General features: G+C 37.9%; 1 protein-coding gene across 1 annotated transcript in view; it reads left to right on the top strand.

Moving 5' to 3' along the window:
• The first annotated feature begins 2,538 nt into the window (after nucleotides 1-2,538).
• LOC106062279 (orexin receptor type 2-like) overlaps nucleotides 2,539-26,433 on the top strand; it is a 127,758-nt gene continuing 103,863 nt past the window's right edge. Inside the window, exon 1 of the mRNA XM_013220549.2 lies at nucleotides 2,539-2,843. The gene's annotated coding sequence lies outside the window, so the exon portion shown is untranslated. The remainder of the gene's footprint in view (nucleotides 2,844-26,433) is intronic.

Genomic DNA, 26,433 nt, shown 5'->3' with positions numbered 1-26,433 from the left:
GCATTTTTAAATTAAAAAAAAAACAACAACAAAAAGAGTTCTCCTTTTGAAGACCAAAAGTAGACCATGTTCCAATTATTTTGAGCACGACACATGCGGGATTTTAATAGCGCTTTTAGTTCTTAAGAACAGACAGAAGGACAGACATACATCACAAAACAAGTTGATGCTTTTTCCTACTGGGGCCGCTGAAAATGTATAAATATAGTTTGCAACAATCATAGATTCAAATGAGGCCCCTTCGATCTAAACAGTTTTTACACATCTCAGGATTGTATGTGGGAAAGAAATTTAAATAATGTAATTGCCACTTTAACCGTTTTAGTGCCACGCTGTCAATTTAACCGATTTAGTGACACGCTGATTCTTTTATTATGTTTAGCCATTTCGAAGTAGAAAAAAAAATAAATACAATATTACAAAATTAAAATTCTAAAAAGTAGAAACAAAAAAATTAAGGATGAAACTAATGTCATTTCATAATTTCATATTTCTTAAAATGTGAACAGACCCTCGGAAAGAGGCGGGGCAGTAAATTTATAATCGAAATGGCGGAATGTAATTTCGCTTATAAGAGAATTAAAAGGTTGAGTGATTAAGTGTTTGTGTGGTTAAGTGTTTGTTTGGTTAAGTGTCTTTAGGGATGAGTGGTTGAGTTATTAATTGGTTGGGTGTCAGTGGTTGATTGATTAATTCGCCGAGTGTTCAAGTGGTTGAGTGTTCAAGTGGTTGAGTGTTCAAATGGTTGAGTGTTCAAATGGTTGAGTGTTCAAGTGGTTGAGTGTTCAAATGGTTGAGTGTTCAAATGATTGAGTGTTCAAGTGGTTGAGTGTTCAAGTGGTTGAGTGTTCAAGTGGTTGAGTGTTCAAGTGGTTGAGTGTTCAAGCGGTTGAGTGTTCAAGTGGTTGGTTGATTAAGTGGTTAAGTTCTATCAGATGAGCGGTTGAGTTATTAATCGGTAACGTGTCTTAGTGGTTGAGTGATTAAGTCAATGAGTGATTAAGTGGTTGATTATATAAGACACTGAGTTTTTAAGGGATTACGTCATTGATTGATTAGGTGGTTGAGTGTCTAAGTGGTTGAGTGATTAAGTTGTTGAGTGATTAAGTAGTTGAGTGTCTAAATGGTTGAATGATTAAGTCAGTGGTTAAGTGGTTGTCTAAGTTGTTGAGTGATTAAATGATTAGGGTTCATTAGTGGGCAAGGGATTGTTTGGGTTGTTCAGTGGTTCAATATTCGTGATTATGTGGCTGAATCTTCAAGTGGTTCATCAGAAAAATGACAGGTCTTCTTGTTAATTGATCAATTGATTGCGTAGCTGAATGGATGGATAATGAAACTAATTTCTATTTAAAAAAAAACAACTCCAACTGGCAATGTCTGAAACTTAAAAAAAAAAAATATTTAAAAAAAATCTAAAATTAGACTGAACAACGAAATTGCATTTTGTATGCAAATTTCAAGTGGTTAACAGGTGAGTTATTTATACGCATATTTAATACAATGAAATAATCGGGTTATGGATTGCAAGCCATAGTAAAATTGTTTCTATGAAATTTATCTACAGAAAGTCTGGTAGTTACAATAATACAGGAAATGTTTAGGTTGCTTAGCGATGAGCTAGTGTTGCTCCATGATGAGGTTTATATGGTTCAGTGTCATGAGTTCACAAACAGATCCAATAACGTCGGAGAGTTATAGACAATTTTGAATGCTTGGTCTCCATTGTTGTTGAAATGGATTTGTCTTTATTTTTAAAAGAAGTCAGAACTATTCAAATTTTAGTGATATATTTTATGCTTTATATTTTATGCATTTATGATGTTGTTTATTCGGGTATGGAGTCTAATTCAATACTGTGTAATTATCATCGGTATAATGATCATAATGCTCAATCTGAACCATTTACACTTTAGAACAATTAAAACAAGCAATATATATAAATAGGTTAAAAAAAGGCTTATCTAAGGTGAAGAGATTCACAACTGTATCTCAATAATGTAGAATTTATTTCCCTTGTTTTCGCTATCAACAAAAATAATTAATTTCCAATAATTTCCAACTAATTGGTTAATTTTTAAAAAAAAATTGATTCACGTTTTGTGAGGCACAATAAATAATTGATTAAAGTGTCAACTTGATCCGAGAATGTGTGTGGGAGAAATAACGTCATCAGAATTTGATCAGACAGACAAAGTGAGTTGATATAAGCAGTTCAAGTGACTGTATGCTCTCCAGGTGAACTGATTACACGAACAAGAGACAATGAAAGGGGTGGTGAGAGTGTATTGATGGGCGCCACACAGGGGGGGGGCGATTGGCTTGATGACCAATTGAAAGGGAGACAAAAGGTGGCGGGGGTGGGGGGCAGAATGTACCCTAAGAAAGGGCAGGAGGAGGGAGGTGAAGAGTCACAGCCAATCAGAAACTCAGAACTGAGAAAAAAAGAGGGGGGGGGAGAGAGATTAGCAGTAAGCTCATCATGCACCCTCACTCATCGCCTTCCCAGCCCCCCCCCCTCCATTCGTTTGCGGTATCACGGGTGAGCAGGCACGAGGAACATGCGCGGTTGGTATCACTCCGCGTAGCGATTCACGCAAAGACCCGAAAAAAAAAAGTCAGCTGTGGCTATTGGGAAAAGTTAAAGGGGGAGTACAGTAAGTCCAAACACTACCATCGGTTGTATATATTTTTTTTTAAAACATGTTTTCTGAGTTGTTAACAGTACTGTTTTCTTGTATTTCACTGGTGACTATCATCGCTGGAAGAGTTCTTTGATATTTCTGTGGAGATACCCATGACTAGATTTCCTGGTGGAGACATTGGTGGTCAGTGAACTGCAGGTCTGTTGATACGAACTTAGATCTTAGAACTATATATAACTTCGATACATTTGTAGACTTGATATCGACATTTTCTACTAGCTTAAATAGTTAACAACAAGCACAATACAGTATACTCGCATTACAAATTACTCAAGTTTATACATTACAAAAAAGTATACATTATACAAAAATTGTTAGTTATAGAAGCATTTTTCATTATACAAGCATTATACAATATACACGCACTTATTGCAATTGTCATTAGCAAAAAAAACATTATCCACTGAACCATAATTTAAGAATACAAAAAAATACTAAAATACTCCAAGAGAAAAAAATGATTAAATTAAAAAGTCATATTCTTAATTCCATAAACTAAAATAAATATTTAACATTATTGATATATTGCAACTAAACAATCGTTGTACGTTATATAATCAATGTAAGCCTCGAAAACCTAAAACTTTCGCATGGTGTTAAAACATTGTGTTTCCTTGTGGCGGTATATCATATCGGGGGTAATTTCTCTTGTTAGACGTGTATACCGTGTCAGACATTACTGCTACCCTAAACATTTGGACCGTGTCAACCCAATAAACCATGTCCAAATTGAAATTTGAATTATTGTGAACAAGTGTCGTGGAGTCCAAAACCTGACATCCAGTAAAACCTTCATTTATATCTTTAAAAAATTTACTTCAAACGAAACCCTAAAACCCAAGCTACACCTTTTCTACACTCGAAACCATGTGAAACCTTCAGCCAACCTTGAAAACCTTGGTAAACCTTGATTGTATGTCCTCATTTAGTGTTGAACGTGTATGTCTTAGACTAAGTATGTAAAGGCGTCAAACCTCCTTTGGTTAAACCTTAGATTCGTGATAATCAATAATGTTAGTTATCTAAAATGTTCAATTATGTTAAACCTCTAAACTACGCGAACGTTACAAACCACACGAACCTTACAAATCACGCGAACCTTACAAACCACACGAACCTTACAAACCACGCGAACGTTACAAACCACACGAACCTTACAAACCACACGAACCTTACAAACCACACGAACCTTACAAACCACACGAACCTTACAAACCACACAAACCTTAAAAACCACGCGAACCTTACAAACCACACGAACCTTACAAACCACACGAACCTTACAAACCACACGAACCTTACAAACCACGCGAACCTTACAAACCACTCGAACCTTACAAACCACACGAACCTTACAAACCACACGAACCTTACAAACCACACGAACCTTACAAATCCAAGCGCAACTTTCCTAATATGTTAACTCTGCGTCCAATCATTACACTGTGTCAAACAGTTACACCACACCAAACCTGTAAGCTTAAGTAACACGCACCTTTTGTAATCTTAAAACCGTGTCACCCCCCCCTCCCCACCCGGTTCTCTGCACTTGGAGTGTCAACCTTTCATCATCATCATCCTCATCTCTTGGCTTTTGTCGTAGGGGTGCTGTAACAATACCCTTAACCGAATTCCTCCATTTCCCCAGGTCTGCAGCTGTTCTTAGCAGGATAACAAAAGTGAGGCCGGTCCATTCTTTTAATTTTTCCAGCCAGCTTTTCTTTGGACAACCTTTTGTTCGTGCTCCCTCCACTGTACCTTGAAAGATGACTTTTGACAGTGAGTCCAGTCTTACAATTTGACCGAAGCAGCTTTCATCTCTTCACAGTTTGGAGTTGTTCCTTTATCTGTTAGTTTTTTACTCTCAAAATCTTGAATTCTTCATTCAGCATCAGAGTTCAGTGTCCAGCTTGCACAAAGATATAACGTCATAGTGGTCACTAAGGAAACATAAAATTATAATTTTACTTAGGAGATGATGTTACTCTTCCAGATTTTCCACAGTCTGCTTATGACAGCGGATGTTTGTTTTTTTAAATCTCTTATTAATCCTCCATCTCTTATGTTTGACACTAGCTATTTAAATAGGTTAACTTTGGATTTGTCAACTTTATAACTATGTCAGTTTGGTAATGATAACGATTGGAACCCTGGTTCTTGAGGTAAACCTTTAGGCTGAAGTCATTTTAGTTATATTGAAACTTATATGACTTAGGACATCTTGACTCAGTGTCAAATGCTTAAACCATGTCAAACTTTTAAACCATGTCAAACTTTTAAACCATGCAAAACTTTTAAACCATATCAAACCTTCACAAATCGTGTCAAAAAAAAGTGTTATAACTTACCATTGTGTCGAACTTACTGTGTTCAGCGTTCACATCGTGTCCAGCGTTCACACCGTGTCCAGCGTTCACACCGCGTCCATCGTTCACACCGTGTCCAGCGTTCACACCGTGTCCAGCGTTCACACCGTGTCCAGCGTTCACACCGCGTCCATCGTTCACACCGTGTCCAGCGTTCACACCGCGTCCAGCGTTTACACCGCGTCCAGCGTTCACACCGTGTCAAGCGTTCACACCCCGTCCAGCGTTCACACCGTGTCAAGCGTTCATACCGTCTTGTTCATTCCTGCCTTGGATTATCTCTCACGCTACAAATCTCTCTTGCCTCCCCCCCCCCCCCCAAGAACACGTCCGTCTGTTACAGAACAACAGTTCTTGTGGAAACTTCTTACTTTCCACATGTAATGCCATCCCTTACCCCCGCACCTCCAAAAAAATACCATTTTACCTGGAACTGGTTTAAGGAACATCACCTGCACTTGTTCCTCCGTGGGCACCTGCCACCGGTGTAACATCAGTAGCTGCTACCTGCGGCAGAGGAGTTGTTCCCCTTCGTTAGACATCAGTGACATGTGTTGGCGCTTAGAACGAAGCACGCCGCCAGCAGCAATATTTACCTTGACACCCCAGGAGTGGTACCACAGACCACAAGTGGCTGTTTACTCCTTCATATTTACCCCTCGCTGGCGCCTTTGGTTGTCCCCCAGTCCACAGAATGCCGTAGAAAAAGGTTTGTTTTCATTTCTATGGCAAAATCGAGTTGTTTTTTTTCACAAGACCTTTATTCAAGTCACACATTCCGAATGGGTAGCCAAAAGCTACTGGGCAAAACCTAAAATCGACTCTAACGATTTTCCTAGAATATTCCTTGGGAAAAGAATTATTAGCTATTTTGCCACTTTGGGAAAACTATAATTTGACCGTTAAAAATTTTCAAAGCATAAAAAAATAATAATTTTAATTTGTCAAGAGGACTTGCAATCTTGAGAAGACCACGCCTTCGGATATTTGGGTATTTCTGTATGTGGTATGAGTGTACTGTCTAGTTGATGCGCACGAACATTTAGAAACATTTAACGCACCGTCTTCTAGATGTATATCTAGAGGCCCATAATAAAAATACTATAAACTCAAGTAAATTTATAAAATCTCTTTAACTGGAGTTTTTCTCGGGGGTTTTCTGGGGGGGGGGGGGGAAGGGACGGGGTAAAAAAAAAAGGAGGTGTTGTTTAGCCATATCAAAAAGACTTAATCAAGTATCAAATATTACAGTGATCCTCAGATTATAGATTAAAATCCGGATTAACTTTCCTTCTTTTCGTACCGTATCAGAAACCCCTTTAATACCGAATAACACGCTGAGAATTGCTCCCTTTGAGAACGCAAAGGAATGCGGGTTTCAGGGTCATCCTGTTCCCGTACAAGGAAAAACCGAGACCAATCGTGATAGAAGGCTTCAACATTGAGCTGTAACGTCACAACATATGGGCAGTATAGACCAATTGCTCGTTGCCACTTCATGAGGGTCTCTGGAAAACCCCGTTACTGAACAAGACCAGTCCTTTCTTTTTCACCTTGTTGTCCCTTATCACCCTGGACGCAACATTTTCGTCCTTGACGTCTGCTTCGAGTAAGAAAGTCAGAGTAGTCTCCCCATGATTATTTTTGCCTTTTTTTTTTTTGCGCCTCTTTCATTTTAAATTATTTGTTTCACTTCATGTTTTGTTACCATTTTTGTAAAATTAGTTTCTACTTTGTAGATCTGCCAATCTTATCTTGATTTGACGTTCAGCCGATTCTGTGTAGCTGTTTGTGACACACACAAAAAATATAATTCTACATTTCCTGCTTAGCCTTTCTCAGGTAGATCTTATCTCTGTAAGAAGGTTTCTTAGAAGGCGGTGAGTTCGAATTCTGCCTCAATGTCTTATGCAATTAAAAACAAAACTAATTTCAGAATGGCATCTACTCTAAGGCAGTGTTCACAGTGGGAGAACAAAAGAAATGGTATACACTGTAAGGCAGCGTTCACATTGTGGGGGAAGAAAGAAATTATTGATTGGAAAATTTACTATTCCTTGAAAAATAGTATTTTATGGACAATGTGAGAAAGCGAGTTTAGATTAAATATTACTCTTTCTTAAATTTTTGTGTATAATTATTTCTTTACCGGACCAGTCTGTAAATAATAAATAAAAAGAACTCTTATTGAATCAACCATATTTAGATTTTCATGGTTTGGTAACTATATTTGCGACTATGACTTTATAATTGATGACCTCCAGCGGGTATATTACAATGAACAGTGTTTTTGATCATGAACTATATACAATTTCTCAATAACCTTGACCGCTCAACAGCATTATATGGTCTGGACGTGGATGCGTTAACCCAGTGATTCCCAAAGTGGTCTATATAGACCCCCAGGGGTCTATGAAGACTTCCAGGGGGTCTACGAAAGGGAAAAAATAAATTGGGGGTCTACGAGATGTCCACGGGGGTCTACGATAATAGATTTCATTTAAGAATAATGTGACTTTAATTTTTATATCCCATTAATGTAATTCTTTCATAAACCAATATATTATGTTTACCTAATCCATTAGATATTTATCCTGCTATTCAAACGAAAAATTGTTGTATTTAATTTCTATACTTATTTAAATAGCTTAATTTTGTCTACATGTAACTAATGTTTCACAAAAATAATGTAGATTTTACAGCATTGATTATTTAAAATTGGAATTTATTTCTTCCTTGTCAAACAAGCGGTTGCCTAAGTGCCCTTTTATGACAATATGAAACTAATTACATTAGAAGATCATTTGAGACAATGCCACCCTGACAAAACAGATGAAGATTTGAAAATCTTTCAAATACTCAAACATAGATTTCAGAATATACCCACAGAATCTCTTAGACATCATATAGAGAAGATGATGGTTTGTGGGCGGCTTACAATATCTCTTTATCTATAGCAAAATACGGAAAACATTAATTTTACCAGCTGTTGTAGTTTTAAAATCTGTTTTACACAAACCTACGTCTGATTATTATTAAAAGAATTTCTTTAAGCAACAATATAGTTCATGGACTCATAGGTGGCATGAGTTGTAAAATTAAAAGCTTCTTATGCAATTCTTTGCAAACGAGTTTGGGATCAGGGGCGTCACAGGCTCTGACAGGGTGTAGTGCTTTGTGTCTGCTCCTTATTTTTCTTCAGGGACGACCCACGAAACCTTTCCCATATTTGGGTTTAGCTGTGAGGCAGCAGAGTTTTGCAGTCATTTTCCCTTCTGCTAGGTAGGTAGAAAGCCAAGATAGCCCTTCCCGCTCGAAGCTTACTGGTTTAGGTGACAGTTACTCGCTTTCGCTCCTTCTCCTTTTAGTAAAAACAGTTCCCCATCCCCAATATTTGAGCCACACATGAAAGATCAAGATATACACGAGAAACTGCTCTTTGCGAAAACTTTTACAATTACGGCAAATTAATTAATTAATATTTAATGTTTGAAGGACTACTTCATAGAACAATAAATTCCTATACGAAATATAATATCCATAGCAACGGATGATAAACTTGCTATAAAAAAACAACATATTTCCAGCGTGTTTAGTGATTCCAGTAATAAAAATTAATTGTTATTTAATTAGTTTAAATTTTAATTTTATCAATAAAAAAGATATATCTCTATAACTTACAGTGTCGCTTCAAATTAATTTTTCACTCTTTAACTCACTACAGTTGGAAATTAGTTTTTTTTAAAATGTTGATGAATTTAAAAATGCAATACAAAATATGTAGGGGGTCTACCGAAAATCAGAAAACATGGCAAGGGGTCTACGAGACAAAAAAGTTTGGGAACCACTGCGTTAACCTGTTTGTCTTGTGTGTTATTGTAAGTGAAAGTATAATCTGAATGAAAAAAAAAAAATTCTTCTATTGAATCAACTATTTAAACTCTGATAGATTTGTATGCTTCGGTAACTAAACATGATTTGAAGTATGTACATAATATTATGCCACACTGCCGCCATAGAGCCCAGTATACGAAGACAATTTGAATTCAACGATATTGGTAAAATAAACCAAATAGAAAGGAAACTTGACAAAACTGAAGTGGTCTGTTGCTGAAGGTGCGTTGGTTTTGAATTAAAATAGTTAAAATTTTAGAAGCGTTTCATAAGCATGATTGGGTCGAAAATAATTACAAACCTCCGAACTATCTTATTTTTAAAAAATATGTTAATTGATAGATACCACCTTATCAGTTTTATAGGTTACTTCATTGCTTTGGACTCATTTGGAAGACCAAAATAAGAATAGCGGTCAAGTCATGAGTCTCAAGTTTTGTTAACAAGTTGTCCCGGTGTTTCCAGAAGAAAAAAACTATCGCCAAAGAAGACATCAGAGGAATCCTCTCTGTGTATGTGTAGACATCAGAGGAATCCTCTCTGTGTATGTGTAGACATCAGAGAAATCCTCTCTGTGTATGTGTAGACATCAGAGGAATCCTCTCTGTGTATGTGTAGACATCAGAGGAATCCTCTCTGTGTATGTGTAGACATCAGAGGAATCCTTTCTGTGTATGTGTAGACATCAGAGGAATCCTTCCTGTGTATGTGTAGACATCAGAGGAATCCTTTCTGTGTATGTGTAGACATCAGAGGAATCCTTCCTGTGTATGTGTAGACATCAGAGGAATCCTTTCTGTGTATGTGCAGACATCAGAGGAATCCTTCCTGTGTATGTGTAGACATCAGAGGAATCCTTCCTGTGTATGTGTAGACATCAGAGGAATCCTTTCTGTGTATGTGCAGACATCAGAGGAATCCTTCCTGTGTATGTGTAGACATCAGAGGAATCCTTTCTGTGTATGTGCAGACATCAGAGGAATCCTTCCTGTGTATGTGTAGACATCAGAGGAATCCTATCTGTGTATGTGTAGACATCGGAGGACTCCTTTCTGTGTATGTTCAGGGCCGGATTCAGACTTGATAAAACCCTCAGCCGTTTAAGATGTTGAACCCCTTTAATCAACATAAGGCAATTTTTTTCTTTACACATTCTTCGCACTAATGTAAAATATCTATGACATCTTTTTTCTTTGGTGGGGGGGGGGGGGGGGGAGGGGGGGAGAGCCCAAGTAATTGGGGCCCATAAGCTGTAGCCTGTGTTGCCTATGTAAGACTGTGCGTCCTAAACAGGTCCTCACCCTATAGTCCTCCATATTTCGAAATATATCATTTGAATCAGTAAAGCTCCACTATAAGACCGTGCGGTCTACAGGGCAGATGATGTAAAGGTTATCTGTTTTTGTGGCCCAAGGTTAACTAGGGCTTCAAGTGGCCAGCACAACGACCAACCGCCTTTACTTTTCCCCAATTTATGTCAGGTACCCATTAGAGCATTAGAGGCTCCCCAAAGATGACGAAATTAAAAATCCCAGTCTTTACCAGGATTCGAACCCTCCGGTTCCGAAACCAAGCGCTTGATCACTCAGCCACCACGCGTCCCATTTTGAACCAAATATGTCATTCAAATAAAAGAAAAGGAAATGAGATGAAAGGTTCTCAAGTGCAGTTTATTTGAAGCCTTTAAGATGGTCGGAGCCTCCTTGATAATCCTGACGAGGGTTCCATTTACTAAATTCCGGCAATGCTTTTCACTGTCATATAGAATGGCTCTATAGATTTGAGTTTCTGCTTCAGTGTAGTAGCATGTTATATTGGCCTAGAGGACTCACTGACAATGCCACAGAAATCCTGCGAAGAACAGTGCAGGTATGCTTTATGATTGAAGTTCGCGTAAATATGCATTTTATATATGTAAGTGTCCAAACATCAACACCAACCTTTATACGCTATTTAAAAAAAAAGCATATGCTGTTGTGCTCTTCGTTTAAAGTGGGTGACCTATAGTGTTAACGAAAATAGAAATAAAGTTGACCTTCACCCACTGGCGGATCCAGAACTTTGGAGTGGGGGGGGGGCGATTTTTTTCCAAACCCTAACCCTAACGCCCAGTAAACCCTAACCCTATGCATAAACGTTCGATATATGAGAATAAAATAAGACTGTTTCTCAATCTTCGGCAAAAAAAAAAAACAGAAAAAAAAAGTCTTTCTCTTGCAAGCTTGGGGGTCTGGGAGAGCGCTGTAAGCTTCTTCAGTGAGGTTCGGGGCAAAGCCCCGACGCCAAAAGCGTTTTCTTGCATTTTTCACGGCTGAAACGCCTTCTCCTGACATCTACAGCTCATTACTTATTAGTGTTGTTCGGGGCGAAGCCCCGACGCCAAAAGCGTTTTCTTGCATTTTTCACTGCAGAAACGCATTCTCCTGACATATACAGCTTATTATTCATCAGTGAGGTTCGGGGCAAAGCCTCGACGCTAAAAGCGTTTTCTGGCAGTCTTCACTGCAATAACGCATTCTCGTGCCCTACAGCTCATTATTCATTCTATTATAAAGTGCCTTTTGAATAATGAGAAAAATATTCTAATATGAATTTATAGTCCCTTAATACATTGCAAATAAAACCGATTTATTCTTTGAAAAGATTAGATACCCCACATATTTAGATTAAGGTTTTGAGGATCGCCGCCGAAAAAAAAAATATTCGATTAATAATATTCAATAAAATTCTAGTATACATTGTGAGTTATAGTCCTAAATTTATTTAACTAGAAAAATATAAGATAGAGTAAAGGTTGGAAAAAGTCGACTAGGAAAAGATTATCTGGCTTTTGAACTCATCTCAACCGCGACTGTTATATTGAAACATTTCGTTTGAATTATCACTTTTCCAAAGCAAAGTCTTTCTTAAAATAGTTATGATAAATTCATGTCAAATTACACAAACTCTGTCTGGAAAGGGCAAGGGCGGTAAAATGAAAACTATTAATTCTCGCTCCTTTTTATAATTTCTGCTATTGATTGCATTTTGCATTAAAGAATAGGGGTTGGGCGACTCGATATAAGAATTTACTTTATAGCATATATAAATTATATTAGTGACAGATTTTTTTAAATTTTGTAATTTCTTACTATAATACAAAAAGAAAAAGTATTGATTTGTCCGATGGGGGGAAGGGGATTGCATGTATCGCACTTCCACCTGTTTATATTATATAGATATTCGACTAATTTTGTTCACATACTATGATTTCTCCATAAAAGTAGGACCCCCCCCCACTCAAAGGGTTTAGATGGGAAGGGCGGTGGAGGTATTTTCTCTTCCCCTTCCAATCTGCCAACAGGTGAACGAAATTATATAAAGACCAGTTAAGATACCAATAACAAGTTTTAATCATATAGATATTTAATTGATTCTGTTAGCAAACTGTGATTTCTACAAATAAATAGGACCGCCCCCCCCCACTCGAAAGTTTATGGTGGGGGGGGGGCGGATTGATGCCATCGCCCCCTCCGACCCTACCAAATCGACCAAAATACTAGAAGGGGGGGGCAAAATAATCTAAAAATAGGTTGAAATATAAATAATTAGTATATCGGCCGAGTGGGGGGGGGGGCGATCGCCCCTACCGCCCCCCCCCTGGATCCGCCAGTGCCTTCACCTTCACCTATCCATTAGTCTGTTGGACCACTTTGGCACCGCACACTTTGTTGACTGTCCTTGTCCCTTTTTCTCTGTCTTTTGCCTCGGGTAGAACCTCTTTCAATGTCAGACCCGTCCATTCTTTTATGTTGTTTCTCAACGCTTTCTCTGTCTGCCTCTTCTTCTTTTTTCCTGGTACTGTTCCCTGAAGGAAGGTCTTTGCGAGCCTGAGGCCCTTAGATATAAATAAATGAAAACTCCTCAATCTACCCAAAAATAGCATCTGACACTCATCACAACTAACCACAACTCCAAGAATAGAGGTTAAAACTAACCACAACTCCAAGAATAAGTAAACATAACACTAATAACTAGTCAGTAATTCACCTACATTCCTCCAAACTACATTCTAACGTGTATTGAGGAAAACAAAGTTGGGTGGTACTTAAGAGACAGAAAAAAACAAAAAACATAAAAAATAATTTTATATTGCGTGAAGGGAGAGCAACTTGCAAATTTCCTTTGCATTTTTCAGTATTGTAAGTTTTATCTCCTTTTTTTCTCTATAAATTGTTTTTTTAAGTTACCGCAAATTGATTAGTTAAATTGTAAATTTTTTTATTGATTTGTGTGTTGTCATCGACAATGAATAATTATGCACAATTTCAAATTGATGCAAGAATGGGAAGTGGGAGAAAAAAAGTGGAAAAGTATCCACCCAGACAGACAGACAGACGGAGTTAGCTATTATAAGCTTTGTATAAAGCTGAGAATCCTTGGTTTCTACCTTATAAACAGAAGGGATAGAACAAAAAATATGCTATAAAAAAAAAGTTGTTTTATTCGCCATCTTAAAGAATTCTTAGACATCCCCTCCAACAGTAGATAGTAGTATTTTACTTGATAGAGACATATTTTTTTTTTCTAGCTTGTCACTGGCCTAGATGAGAAGGCCTGAAGGCAGTGTACTATAAATCACGCTCCTAACAAGATCCCAGTACATCAGCTGTGAATATAATCTTTGGCTTTTAACCTTACCCAATCTTTTGATCATCTAATTTGTTCTTTGTGCAGCTTTGTTCACCACTTAGCTCTGTTGGTTCCCCACCGATATGTACTTAACCATTTAGTTCTGTTGGTGCCCCACCGATATGTACTTAACCATTTAGCTCTGTTGGTGCCCCACCGATATGTACTTAACCATTTAGCTCTGTTGGTGCCCCACCGATATGTACTTAACCATTTAGCTCTGTTGGTTCCCCACCGATATGTACTTAACCATTTAGTTCTGTTGGTTCCCTCACCGATATGTACTTAACCATTTAGTTCTGTTGGTTCCCTCACCGATATGTACTTAACCATTTAGCTCTGTTGGTTCCCTCACCGATATGTACTTAACCATTTAGTTCTGTTGGTTCCCTCACCGATATGTACTTAACCATTTAGTTCTGTTGGTTCCCTCACCGATATGTACTTAACCATTTAGTTCTGTTGGTTCCCTCACCGATATGTACTTAACCATTTAGTTCTGTTGGTTCCCTCACCGATATGTACTACACGAACGAAAAATTAGAGTTTGAAAAGTCTTGAAAAATATGAATGTATGGTTATTATTTAGGTTTGCAAAGCCTGGACTTTTTGAAAAGGCTTTGGAGTTGTAGTTGAAACTCATCCATTTCTTTTCATTAACTTTTATTACATTGAATCATTGTATTTAGATAAGGCAATGTGCTCGTTGACAAGCTTACACTTACTTTAAACTAATTCTTAATGTTAAAGCTTTTTATTGAGGCATTTTCTTTTTCTTTTTATCATTTTTCACTGGATTCTCAAATGCTGAGGTTGTTCTTTAAAAGCACCCTCGGGTCAAAATAGAAAGAGCTTTTGAGGCATGAGTTGTAAGAAAATTATGTTTGAGGATCCACATGATTATACAGCTGTCTCAGCATAGATTAAATAGATAAATTATTTCCTAGATAATCCCCCACCCCCAACTGGTCCAAAAAAAGAAATCGGACCACAAGCTTCTATAAGTATAAACATCATTTTAAAAAAAGCTTGAGATTCCTTGGTTCGAAAGTCAAGCGCTCTATTACTCGGCCACCACGCTCCACAGCTCTTCCCTAACGGCTGCAATATTGTCACACAAAGAAACGAGTCTGGAACTGCCGCCAATTAATTTATCATCTCTCACACAAATTAACCCGAACATTCCTCAGTGAATTGGAATAAGTGAATCAATAAATCTGCCGGACACATTCGACTCTCGGGGAAGACACACTAAGATCTCCCCCAATCTATCAACAAGAGAGGACCGTCCCTTCTTTCTTCTCTTCCCACCCCCCACCCCCCTCACGTTACGTCCAATTTGATTTCTTTTGGACGAGGCTCTCTATTAAATCTGGGGCCAATCTTTTCTTCATCTCTTCACACCAGCAGCTCTGACAGGACATTCTCAAGACATAAGTTTCCCATTTCCCAGAAATGACAACATATGTCTTCACGGCGTGGGTGGGAGGTACAGCATGGTTACTTCTTTAATTTTTTTATTATTATTTTTCTACCTTTTCCTTTGGCCTTACGGATCCTGCCTTCCCATTCAATCCCAGAAAACAACATATTCTGAACAGGACGTTAAATCATTTGAACGTTTCTCACAAGTGGTTTTTATTTCTACATGGTGGTGCAGTAAAACTTGCCCAAAAGGAATTTACAGCTGCAGAAAGTTAAAAATAGTGTTCGGGCATTTTGAGGTGAAACGAAACATGCCGTATTTCAAAGCTACGAAACGAAGCGAGGAAACAAAATATTTAAACGCTTCACGCAGAAAGAATCGAGCAGATCTTTTATAGGGAAAATTAGCAGTATAGTGATACATCAGATACGGTCCCCATTTTACAATAAGATACGCTACGATACAAGGTGATACACACAAAATATCTTTCTTTATGCAGGTGGTAGTACTCGAGAACTCAACTCTGAATTAATTGTTGAACACGTTTAATGTATTTTTTGTCGGTACACTCAGACGTTTTGGCACGAGCCGTCTAGGCGTTAGCCATTTTGGCGCTACAAGTTTCGACGATAATAAAAAAAAAACAACCTATAAACACCAGAAGTTTTAAATATATTTTTTTTCTCACTATATTCTACTATTGTTATTGGCCTCCATCAGTCGTAGAACGACTATGGTTCATCTCAGAGCACACTTCCACATGTGGCTGTGGAGCCTTATTTTAGAGAGACACTCCCGTCCACAAATAGCGCAGGCTATGGTGGCTTTTGCTTCAGTGGTAGAGGAGCTACTATACACAATATAATATTATACAATATATTATATACAATATCAACCCTCCCCCTCCCCCAGGCCAAGTAATAATAATAAAAATAAATAAAAGCTTTGATTATTTCATGAATTCATATATCGAACTGTGAGACCACACTATAAACATGCTTCATCCACCTCCCAGCCTTTAAATGATCGGTGAGGTGTATGAAACTCTGATTACTTTTCCCCCCTTAGTTTGATATACCATAAATTAAATAAACTAATTTTGTGTGTGTGTGTGTGTGTTCGTATTAACAAAAATTTTCATACTCTTTTTCCCTCTCAATTTTAGCGGCCCCCGAAAGGGGAAAAGACGCTATTAGTTTTGTATGGAATGTCTGTACGTCCGTCCGTCCGTCCCGTTTAGATATCAAAAACTAGAAAAGATAGTGAAAATTCGACATCATAATATTTTAGACCATTCAAAGTTCTGATGCAACGGCTAGTTTTTTCTTTTCTGAAAGCGAAAAATTTAATTTTTTAAATCACTTATGCAAGCAGTTTTTTTTAAATAAAAATACACCACCAAAACTATTCCCTATTAATAGTAACAAACACTGGAGGCTCTTTGGTAGGGGATTCACTGTAAGCCTTATTTTAGCACATTTCTGCAAACGGTTTTAGATTTTTTGTCAAAAATATTTTTTTTTTTAAATTTGTATTGCAATGGACAACCCAGTGATCGTCAAGTTTAGACAGTTTATGAACAATTTTAACGTGAACTGTTGTGTAAACCGTAAACTTCTGTTCGTGTCTTCTGTGTTGTTGGCAATGTAATCTCTTCAGTACTGAATAAAAAAAAAAAAGTTCTGTTATACTAACTACTATATTTAAAAAAAAAAAAGTTTACTTTTTTTTAAAGAGAAAAAATCTATTTAGTGTTGTGGCTCTTCCGTGTCAAATACAAACAATGAAATACACAGGAGGTAACCTTCAAACACCGGCGAAATGCCAAAACAATCAAGATAGGTAGTCGACACTAGTGTTAAAATAGGAAACACTTTTAATCCTCAAGAAGGGACCCGTCTAATGTCCTCTGGTACTAGCCGTCTGGATATAACTTCTTACTTTCACTGCTCTAATCAAAAGCGTCTTGTTGATAGTGTCGAATAGAGTGTTCTTACTTTTTAACAAACTTTACGTCATCGTCGCTAAGTAAAATTTTCCCCCTATTCCCGAAACAAATAACTAAATCCTAATCATGTCATAACATTAGTATACATATAAGTTGGGCATAATTTAAAACAACAATTAATAAGTAGTTTTTCATATTATCGCTTGAACTGCAATGCTACATTACTTGTATAGGAAAAAAGGAAAAAAATAATTTTTTTACGAAATGTTTTTTTCTTGAGGCTTTGAATAAGAGATTGACACTTTACAAAACAATTACATCAATTAGATATTCATTACAAGACATCAGTTAGGCCAGGTTCACATCTAACTTCACATTCACTTTCACCTATCTTTTGGTCTGATTGACCGCTGGGGCACCACACAAGATCTGTCGACCTTCTTTCTCCATTCTTCTCTGTCATTTGCCTTTGATAGAATTTCATTCTGATATTCTTTCTGAAAATATTGAAACCTGCCTTTTTACCTGCCTGGGTGGACCACTTCGGGGGCCGATTTTGAGTTTGTGTTTCCACACAAACTGTCTTTGTAACCTTGTTTAAATCAGTCTTAGGACACTACTAAATTGCACACAATGCAATGACATAAAGAATTACAGACCAAACTTACATTCAAAATCTAACGGCCAAAAAATACTTTAAAAATAAGCTTACCAAGGGGAAGAAACACACAATTACATCCACTTCCTATTCTCGGATTAAGTTGAAACTTTACACAATCTTTCATCTTGAAAAATAAAACAGGAATAAAAAAATTAAACAATTAGCCAATCAATTATTAATAATTGATTATTTCATTTCATATTGAAAAGGAAATGAATTATACAGTATACTTATGTGTGGAGTTGTTTCCCTTCTTTAAGCTTTGTTCTTTAAAAGTATTTTGTTAATTTTGCTTGTCACCTAAGCGTCCTAACGGTGTTACTCATGGTTACATCAGATTGTATTCAGCAATAACACACGCACATGATAAGTCTTCCAGGCGCAATGCAATATCATATTTAAAATTCCAAACGAGACTTAACTATAAATAACAGTCGCGCACTTAATAATCCGGTCAATTACCTCCTCATCCAACTTCCATTACTGTTAATTACTAAATACAGACAAAAAGTTCAGTTTAGATCCATTTCCTTAATTAGTCTTTTGGAATCGTATCACACGGTAATTAATTCGTGTTCAATTAAAATATATAAAAAAAAATTAAATGTTATTAAAAAAAAAAAAAAAAAGCAGAAAAGATGTTTTTATCTCCCTTTGAGATCTAATTTTACTCTAGTATTGGAATTTCTACCATACCATTCCTTCCTATATAAAAACAAGTTTTTAAGTTAAATGATGTTTGGTTTAATAAAATACTACTACACTGCTATACCGTAAGTGAATTATCGATCTGTTTTAATGACGAGTTCACTAAAAACAATTACGACTAATCAAGTATCATTCTAAAGTTAGATTTTACTCAGATGTTCGTTTGGAGTGATTATTGATAGCTTCAACGATTTTGGTAGTCCATGGTTTACGAGAGTGTCCTATGGTCAGGACAACGAACAGTCACTTAGGCTAGCTACCCATTGGAGAGGAGGGGCTAGAAACGGAGATTCGAGACACAATGTGTCTTAGGCCGACACTCTTTCCTACTCGGTCTTAACATCCACATCCCATTCCCATGAGCATCCTCCCCATCACATTACAATACCCCCCCTCCACCATCCCATTACTATGAACATCCTCCCCATCACATTACAATACCCCCCTCCACCATCCCATTACTATGAACATCCTCCCCATCACATTACAATACCCCCCTCCACCATCCCATTCCCATGAGCATCCCTCCCCATCACATTACAATAACCCCCTCCACCATCCCATTACTATGAACATCCTCCCCATCACATTACAATAACCCCCTCCACCATCCCATTACTATGAACATCCTCCCCATCACATTACAATACCCCCCTCCACCATCCCATTACTATGAACATCCTCCCCATCACATTACAATACCCCCCCTCCACCATCCCATTCCCATGAGCATCCCTCCCCATCACATTACAATACCCCCCCTCCACCATCTCATTACTATGAACATCCTCCCCACCCCCAAACCACCCCATTAACATCAACCCCCCCCCCCAAATCATCTTAATACCATCAATCCCCTTATCCTATTTCAATGAACACCCCCCCTCACTAATAATAATACCATTATTGACATCGCCGTACCACTGTCTCATGATATAAGAAAAACTGAGTTGGAAAAACAAAGTATGGGAATCTAGGCGTTGAGATTAAGCGTTTATGAAAGTTGTCTAAGAAAACAATATACCCCATTGTGATATCAACCGAGGGGATAATAACAACTGACCTCACATGTACCTTCAAGGCCCTTGGCATTCCTAAGAAGATTCTTGTTGTCTGTCAGAATGGCGGTTCTGGCGCAGACCTGGCCACATCAACAGAAAATTCCTTAGTGGACACTGATGAAGGAAATACGCTGAATTTTGTTTCTCTTTAATAACGAAACTCGATCCTGGCAGCGCCAAAGAACGAACACTCTTTCGTTTCTAACATAATAATAATAATAATCTATAAGAAATTTGTCTTACCATATATCCTCAATTGTATTACCATAAACCGTTCATCTCATTACCATGAACAACCCCCAAATCATCTCATCATTATTATTAAGACCCCCCCCCCCCCAGTCCCCACCCCCAGTCCATGGCAATGAACACCAAACTCCATCCAACGGTCATGCACTATGTGAATATATTTATTTACCTGATAAGATTTGATAATCGAAAAGGAAATAAAGTATACAGCATTAGTATATATATATATGAGGACCCTCCCCTTGGATAAGCTTGGATAAACATTTACATTTTGTTGTTCAGTTCTAGAATCGCTGCAGACGTTTCTTTCTGTAAAGCATCCAACAACTTTTAATGGAATGGATTAAAATCTAAAAGTTCTTGGTGGCAATATTTCTTGTGTATAACTTGTATAAATTTGTAATGTATACATTTGTTGTTGTTTAAAGAACTGTTTTGTATACATCTATTGTGTATAACTTTGTTAATAAAAAACTTTACTTGAGATCATGAAATGTATGCGGGCATGTATTTCTGTCTGAATAATACAATTTTATTACCCAATTACGCAGCCATTATCAAGTGTGCGGAATTTATTTCAGCTTACATGAGCCAAGTTTTTTTCCCCCTCAGAACTTATATATGTATATACCCGCCCCCTTCGCACTAATCCTTTTTTTTTGTGGCTAATTTTATTTTCCAACCTTCCTTTGTATATGGCAAGCATTAGTCTCCAAGAATGCTTTTAAACACTTTTTTTTTTTGTAGCGACGAACAGACGGGTAGGCTTTTAAAACAAATGTTTGGAATGCCCAACTGAGGGCTATGAGTTTAAATTCGTAGAGAGGCTTAGGAATTTTCAATATGAATTTTTAGTTGCGTTCCTCGGGTTACTGAAGACAGCAGGACGGATCTCAAATTTTTCCAAAGAAATCTCCACAGGTGCTTTTTGACCAGAACATGCTGAGCGTGCTGGGATAGAATGGAGGCACGGTATACGATAACAGTAAAAAATAAATGATAATAAATAAAGTCGAAGAAAATACGAAATCCACATACTTGAGTTCCTTGGCTTTATCCCATTTACCCCCGTGGGAGCTTAGGGCCGCAAACACACCTCTCCACCGAACTAGGTTCTGAGCAGTCATTCCAGTATCCTAAGCTTTCTACATCTACTCCCATGTCGTTCCAGTATCCTCAGCTTTCTACATCTGCTCCCATGTCATTCCAGTATCCTGAGCTTTCTACATCTGCTCCCATGTCATTCCAGTATCCTCAGCTTTCTACATCTGCTCCCATGTCATTCCAGTATCCTCAGCTTTCTACATCTGCTCCCATGTCATTCCAGTATCCTGAGCTTTCTACATCTGCTCCCATGTCATTCCAGTATCCTCAGCTTTCTACATCTGCTCCCATGTCATTCCAGTATCCTCAGCTTTCTACATCTGCTCCCATGTCATTCCAGTATCCTGAGCTTTCTACATCTGCTCCCATGTCATTCCAGTATCCTCAGCTTTCTACATCTGCTCCCATGTCATTCCAGTATCCTGAGCTTTCTACATCTGCTCCCATGTCATTCCAGTATCCTCAGCTTTCTACATCTGCTCCCATGTCATTCCAGTATCCTTCGCTGATGATCTCCCTCCTTCAGGTTTGTTTAATCCTCCCCAATTTCCTCTTTCCCTGTGGATTCCAGTCTAGTTCCTGTCCTTCAACATTGGTAGCAGGTGTTTGGCAAGGTCCCGCTGAAGATACGTCCTATCTCACTCCTTTTTTTTTCCTTTTTTTGATGTCTTGTAATATGGGTTTTTTATGTCTTGTGATATGGGTTTTTTATGTCTTGTGATTTGGGTTTCTGTTTGCTTCTCTACCACAGAATATAAGTATTTATCTTTTCCGACCACTTAATCCCAAGTATCCGGCGAAGGCAACTTTTGGCGAAGGTCTGGGTTTTTCTTCAGAATATATAAAGGTCTTTTAACTCTTGGTTTAAACCAAGATTTTTGTCTGTTTTTAGAGGTGTCTTTTGGTCTCATGAAACATACAAACAAGAACCTTCTTTACTCTATAACCTGATTAATTGAGGGCTAGCTAGATCTAGTTCTTGGCACTTCCACCAAAAAGCCTACACGTAAACAAGTGACGTCAGCAAGAGAGCTCTCCCATTGAATCTCACGTCGATATAAATTAACAGGTTAACAGGAGGATGTAACGCTTTGAGCAAAAGGCTTGAGCGGGAAAATGCTTTTCTCTAGGGCCGACGGCCTCTCACTTACACTCTCTCCCAGGGGTTCGTAACATTAAATTTCTTTGCTCCTTGATGATTAGCTGCACATGGCTGCTATTAGTAGCTGTACAGAAATGATGCTAGACTATGAAGGTTGTCATTATATTTAGGTCATGATTTGTTATCATCAAAAGGATTCTAATGATGTTGTTTCTTAATTAAATGCCCAGCTCTTGATCATCATTGTGCTAAAGTGCTTATCGTCAATTTGATAAAGTATTTTTTTAGAATGTGCTAAAGTGTTTTTATCAATGTACTTAAGAAACGTAAAGTGCATTTCAATAAAGTGCTAATGTGTTGGTGGTTTGAGTGTTACGGATGTTCCTTCAGAACTGAAGATTATTACAGTCAAGCCAAAACCTCCCAAACGGCGGTGAATGACTTCGGCAGAGTTCAAACCCGAGAATCTCGAGACGATAGTACAGCTAAAGTGCTTTCATCAACATGTGAAACTTAAAAAAAAAGTGCTTTAGAGTTTTCCCAGCACTATTTGTTAGTGTTTTTTTTTAAATATGTGCTAAGGTCTATCTTATCTTATAAATTAAAGACGTCCCTTCAAAAAAACAAGATAAATACGTCCTACGGTTATCCAGGTGCTGTTCTAGTCATGCATATTAATGAGAGACTTAAACAGTGTTTGTCGTTGGTTTGTGGGAAGCGTGATCGAGAGGCTAAGTACGCTTGAACTTGGCTACCTAGAAGGGGGCTCGAGGTTCGACATTCGACTCGGGCAGAGTTGTGTTAACTGAGCGCCTAAAGGCAGCACGGAAAACCTTCTCCCTTCAACGCTCTAATGGCACTATTGAAAAAAGGAGCACTTGTACGAATTAGTCCAAGCGTATGGAATAAGAAAGGTGACTCTATTTCTGTGTGTCTCTGAGTATTTGATGAGGCTGTGTTTTTGTATTTCTTTTTAAACTATGGACTAAATTTTTCTTAATCAAATTGCTGAACTTTTGATTTTAAAAAAATCAACATCTATTGTATTTCATTTATGAGTTAAACCATTCTCCCTATATTTACGAATTTGTGATGGAGTTCTATTAGTATACTCTAAAACCTGACAATTATTTTCTGCTTGTAAACCAAGCATTGAAATAAGGATTGAAATAAGGATTGAAGCAATGATTGAAATGAAGATTGAAATTAGGATTGATGCAAGATTGAAGCAAGGATTGAAATAGGATTGAAGCAAGGATTGAAATAAGAATTGTGAAGTCAGACCTTGTTACATGGTTATCTCATAGCCTGATTGTAAGATCAGATCTTATGTATGACTTGCCATGGTTATCTCATAGCCTGATTTTAAGATCAGATCTTATGTATGACTTGCCATGGTTATCTTATAGTCTGAATGTAAGATCAGATCTTATGTATGACTTGCCATGGTCATCTCATAGCCTGATTGTAAGATCAGATCTTATGTATTACTTGCCATGGTCATCTCATAGCGGCATAGCCTGATTGTAAGATCAGATCTTATGTTTGACTTGCGGTTACATGGTCATCTCATAGCCTGATTGTAAGATCAGATCTTATGTATTACTTGCCATGGTTATCTCATAGTCTGATTCTGAGGTCAGACCTTGTATATGATTTGCCTGTTTCATGGTCATCTCATAGTCTGTAAGGTCAGACCTTGCAGATGACATGCTCCAGCCAATCCAATTGTCCGAATGTTCTCCTCACCAATTTCTCCCCCTTTCCCCGTTCCAATCCAACTGTTTAGCAAGTCTCTTTGTTTTTCAACGACCACGTCACACGCCACTTTTGGCGGGAAAACTCTCGAGTCAATTATTCATGGCCCTATGTACGCCTGTATAACTATTTTTGGCTAATACATTTTGTGTGTGTGTGTGTATCGTTCTCTATACCCTTTCCCCCCCTGTATCCCAGTATTGAATATCTCTGAAACGAAAACGCTTTAATCTGTTTCTTGATGAAAGTGTGTTGACTGTTTTTTTTTCTGGCACTTTTCGTGTGTTTCTGACATTAGAAACTTTTTATAGAACACTTTTTTTTCTACTCTGTTGCTGAAATTGGTTCTCGTTTTTTTTTTAAGGCTCTTTTGTTGTTTGGAATGAGAGAGGGGAGGTAACCTATTACAATGGGTAGCAGACGAACAAAATATGCACTACATCAATAGCAATGTTTCTTAGACTTTGTCCATGATAGATGACAATAACACTCTCAATTTTAGGCCTATTTAATACAGACGTGTTTCAATATGATTAATAGCTCATGATTTCTATACGTATCAATAAATACAAATTCATATGCTACCTACACCATATGATATATTGATCGACTTAAAAAGCCCGAAAGAGTATTATTTAACAAATTATAATACCCTCTATTTATTGTTTGCAACATATCACACACGAGGATGTCTTTAAAAGGGGTGGAGGTGGAACGTGGAGCAAACGCCCCAGTCCCGCGCCTTAAGAGGGCCCGCGATAAAGAGAATCCTTTCACACCGTCAACTTATCTTAAAAATATTCGTGGCCCTTATTTGACACTAGCCCTGGGCTATCGTCCGCAAAATGACACTCTCTAAAAATACACATCAATATTGGATTCGATCATCTGCCTTCCGCAAGGTTTTTATCGCCATAAGTGGCAAAGGTGGTAAAGGTTTTAAGCGCACTTACCTATAAAATGCTTCCAATAGATTTTGTCTCAAATAGCCAATGACCACCAGTCCAAATCCTTACCACATGTGGCTCAGATACTGAGCTCCGCGGAACTGTCTGCACAGTCCAGAGAAAAGGCAAACGCCGCGAGCAACTGGCGCCCTAGCAGGTAAGCCAAGGGCAAACTGTATCAGATATTTGCCGTTTCTTGGGATACTTCAGATACGTGGAGAGAGAGAGGGGGGGGGGGACTACTGTGTGGGCGACATCGTTCCGACCATAAATAGTGCCTAGACTTTCATCTCTTTTATCCAAAAGCCTTAACCTTAAAAAATGGAGAGGACGCTCCAGCCTCCTTATAAGGGCTCCACGGTTACACGAAAAGGTGTTCTACGACAGTGTTTTCCAAACTTTTGACCTACGTGTACCCCTTTTTTAGTTTTTTTTTGGGGCTGAGTACCTCTCGCCCCCCCCCCTCCCACGTTAATTTATCAACAGAACATAACAACTCGGTATTTTAAAAAAAATCAGCCTAGTTAATGACTTGCAACAAGTACCCTTCCAAAGTCTTTCTGTACCCCTGGGTGTAAGCGTACCCCACTTTGAGGAACACTGTTCTACGAGATGAACCATGGTCTTTCTACGATTGAAGGAACCCAACAACTTCAAATGTCCTTGACCTTCCACTAGGTGTTAGGTAAAAGTACCTTCTGTTTATCCCAATAAACCAGCATCAGCAGTTCTTTTTTTTTTTTATGAAATCAATTTCTATATTTGACGTCACGTGAGCCGGGTACCTGGAGGGCTGCGCGTAATTAAAACGCGTCAACGCTGTGTCATAAATTAAGGCCCAGGCGACTGAGTTAACTCTCATCGCAAGATAAGCCTCGCGGCTAATCTCCAGAGCTTATCTCTCTCCCGTGTCAGCACCTCATCACACATCTATATCTCATCCAGTGGGGTAGTGGAGAAAATACATTCACGTGACAGTTAAATGACCTTGGCAATGAACAGTAATACAGACATTTACACACTATTCACTTATCATTCACTTATCATTCACCTATCATTCATTTATCATTTACTATCATTAGTTATTATCGACTTATAATTTACTTTCAATTAATTCATCATTCATATAAAATTTACGTATGCATATTATTTAGTTATTATTAACTTATCAGCAACTTATCAGCAACTTATCAGCAACTTATCAGCAACTTATCTTCAACTTATCATCAGCCAATTACCTAGCAATCATGATATGCTAGAACAGTCAATGTCATTATCTTAATTATAGAAATATGAACTATAAATGTAAGTAAAAAGATAATGAAATTAAGAAAATAAAAAAAAAATGTACAAGTAAAATAATGAAAATGTTAACAAATTACACATCTCCCTAGAAGATACATCCAACAACTCTGACTCTCCCATATGTAACCATAATAGCGACAGATTTCCTTGTTGTTACATCAGAATGTAAAGGCCAATGGGGTTATGAGACTTCATTGCTATCTAGTCTATCTTGTTAATTAGAATGACGAATTGTGCTAATTTACTGGTACGCCGAGAACGTCAAAACAGGCGTTTTATGGTTTATACGATACTATGGCCTTTTATCATGCCTAAATTTATCTTCGGCACTGCAGAGAGAGGAAGAGAGAGACAGAGGGAGAGATGGAGAGAAAAAGATGGAAAGAGACAGAGAGAGGGGAGAGAGGGAAAGATGGAGACAGAGAGAGAGAGAGAGGGAGAGAGATATGGACAGAGACGGAGAGATGTGTCTGTGTGTGTGTAGATTCTCACTTAAGACTAATTGTGCCCAGAACCATGAACATTCAA

Source organism: Biomphalaria glabrata, chromosome 5, assembly GCF_947242115.1.
Source record: "Biomphalaria glabrata chromosome 5, xgBioGlab47.1, whole genome shotgun sequence".
In the NCBI taxonomy this organism is placed as follows: domain Eukaryota; kingdom Metazoa; phylum Mollusca; class Gastropoda; family Planorbidae; genus Biomphalaria; species Biomphalaria glabrata.
Note: the sequence above shows the minus strand (reverse complement) of the source record. Positions and strands in the feature narration are given on the sequence as shown.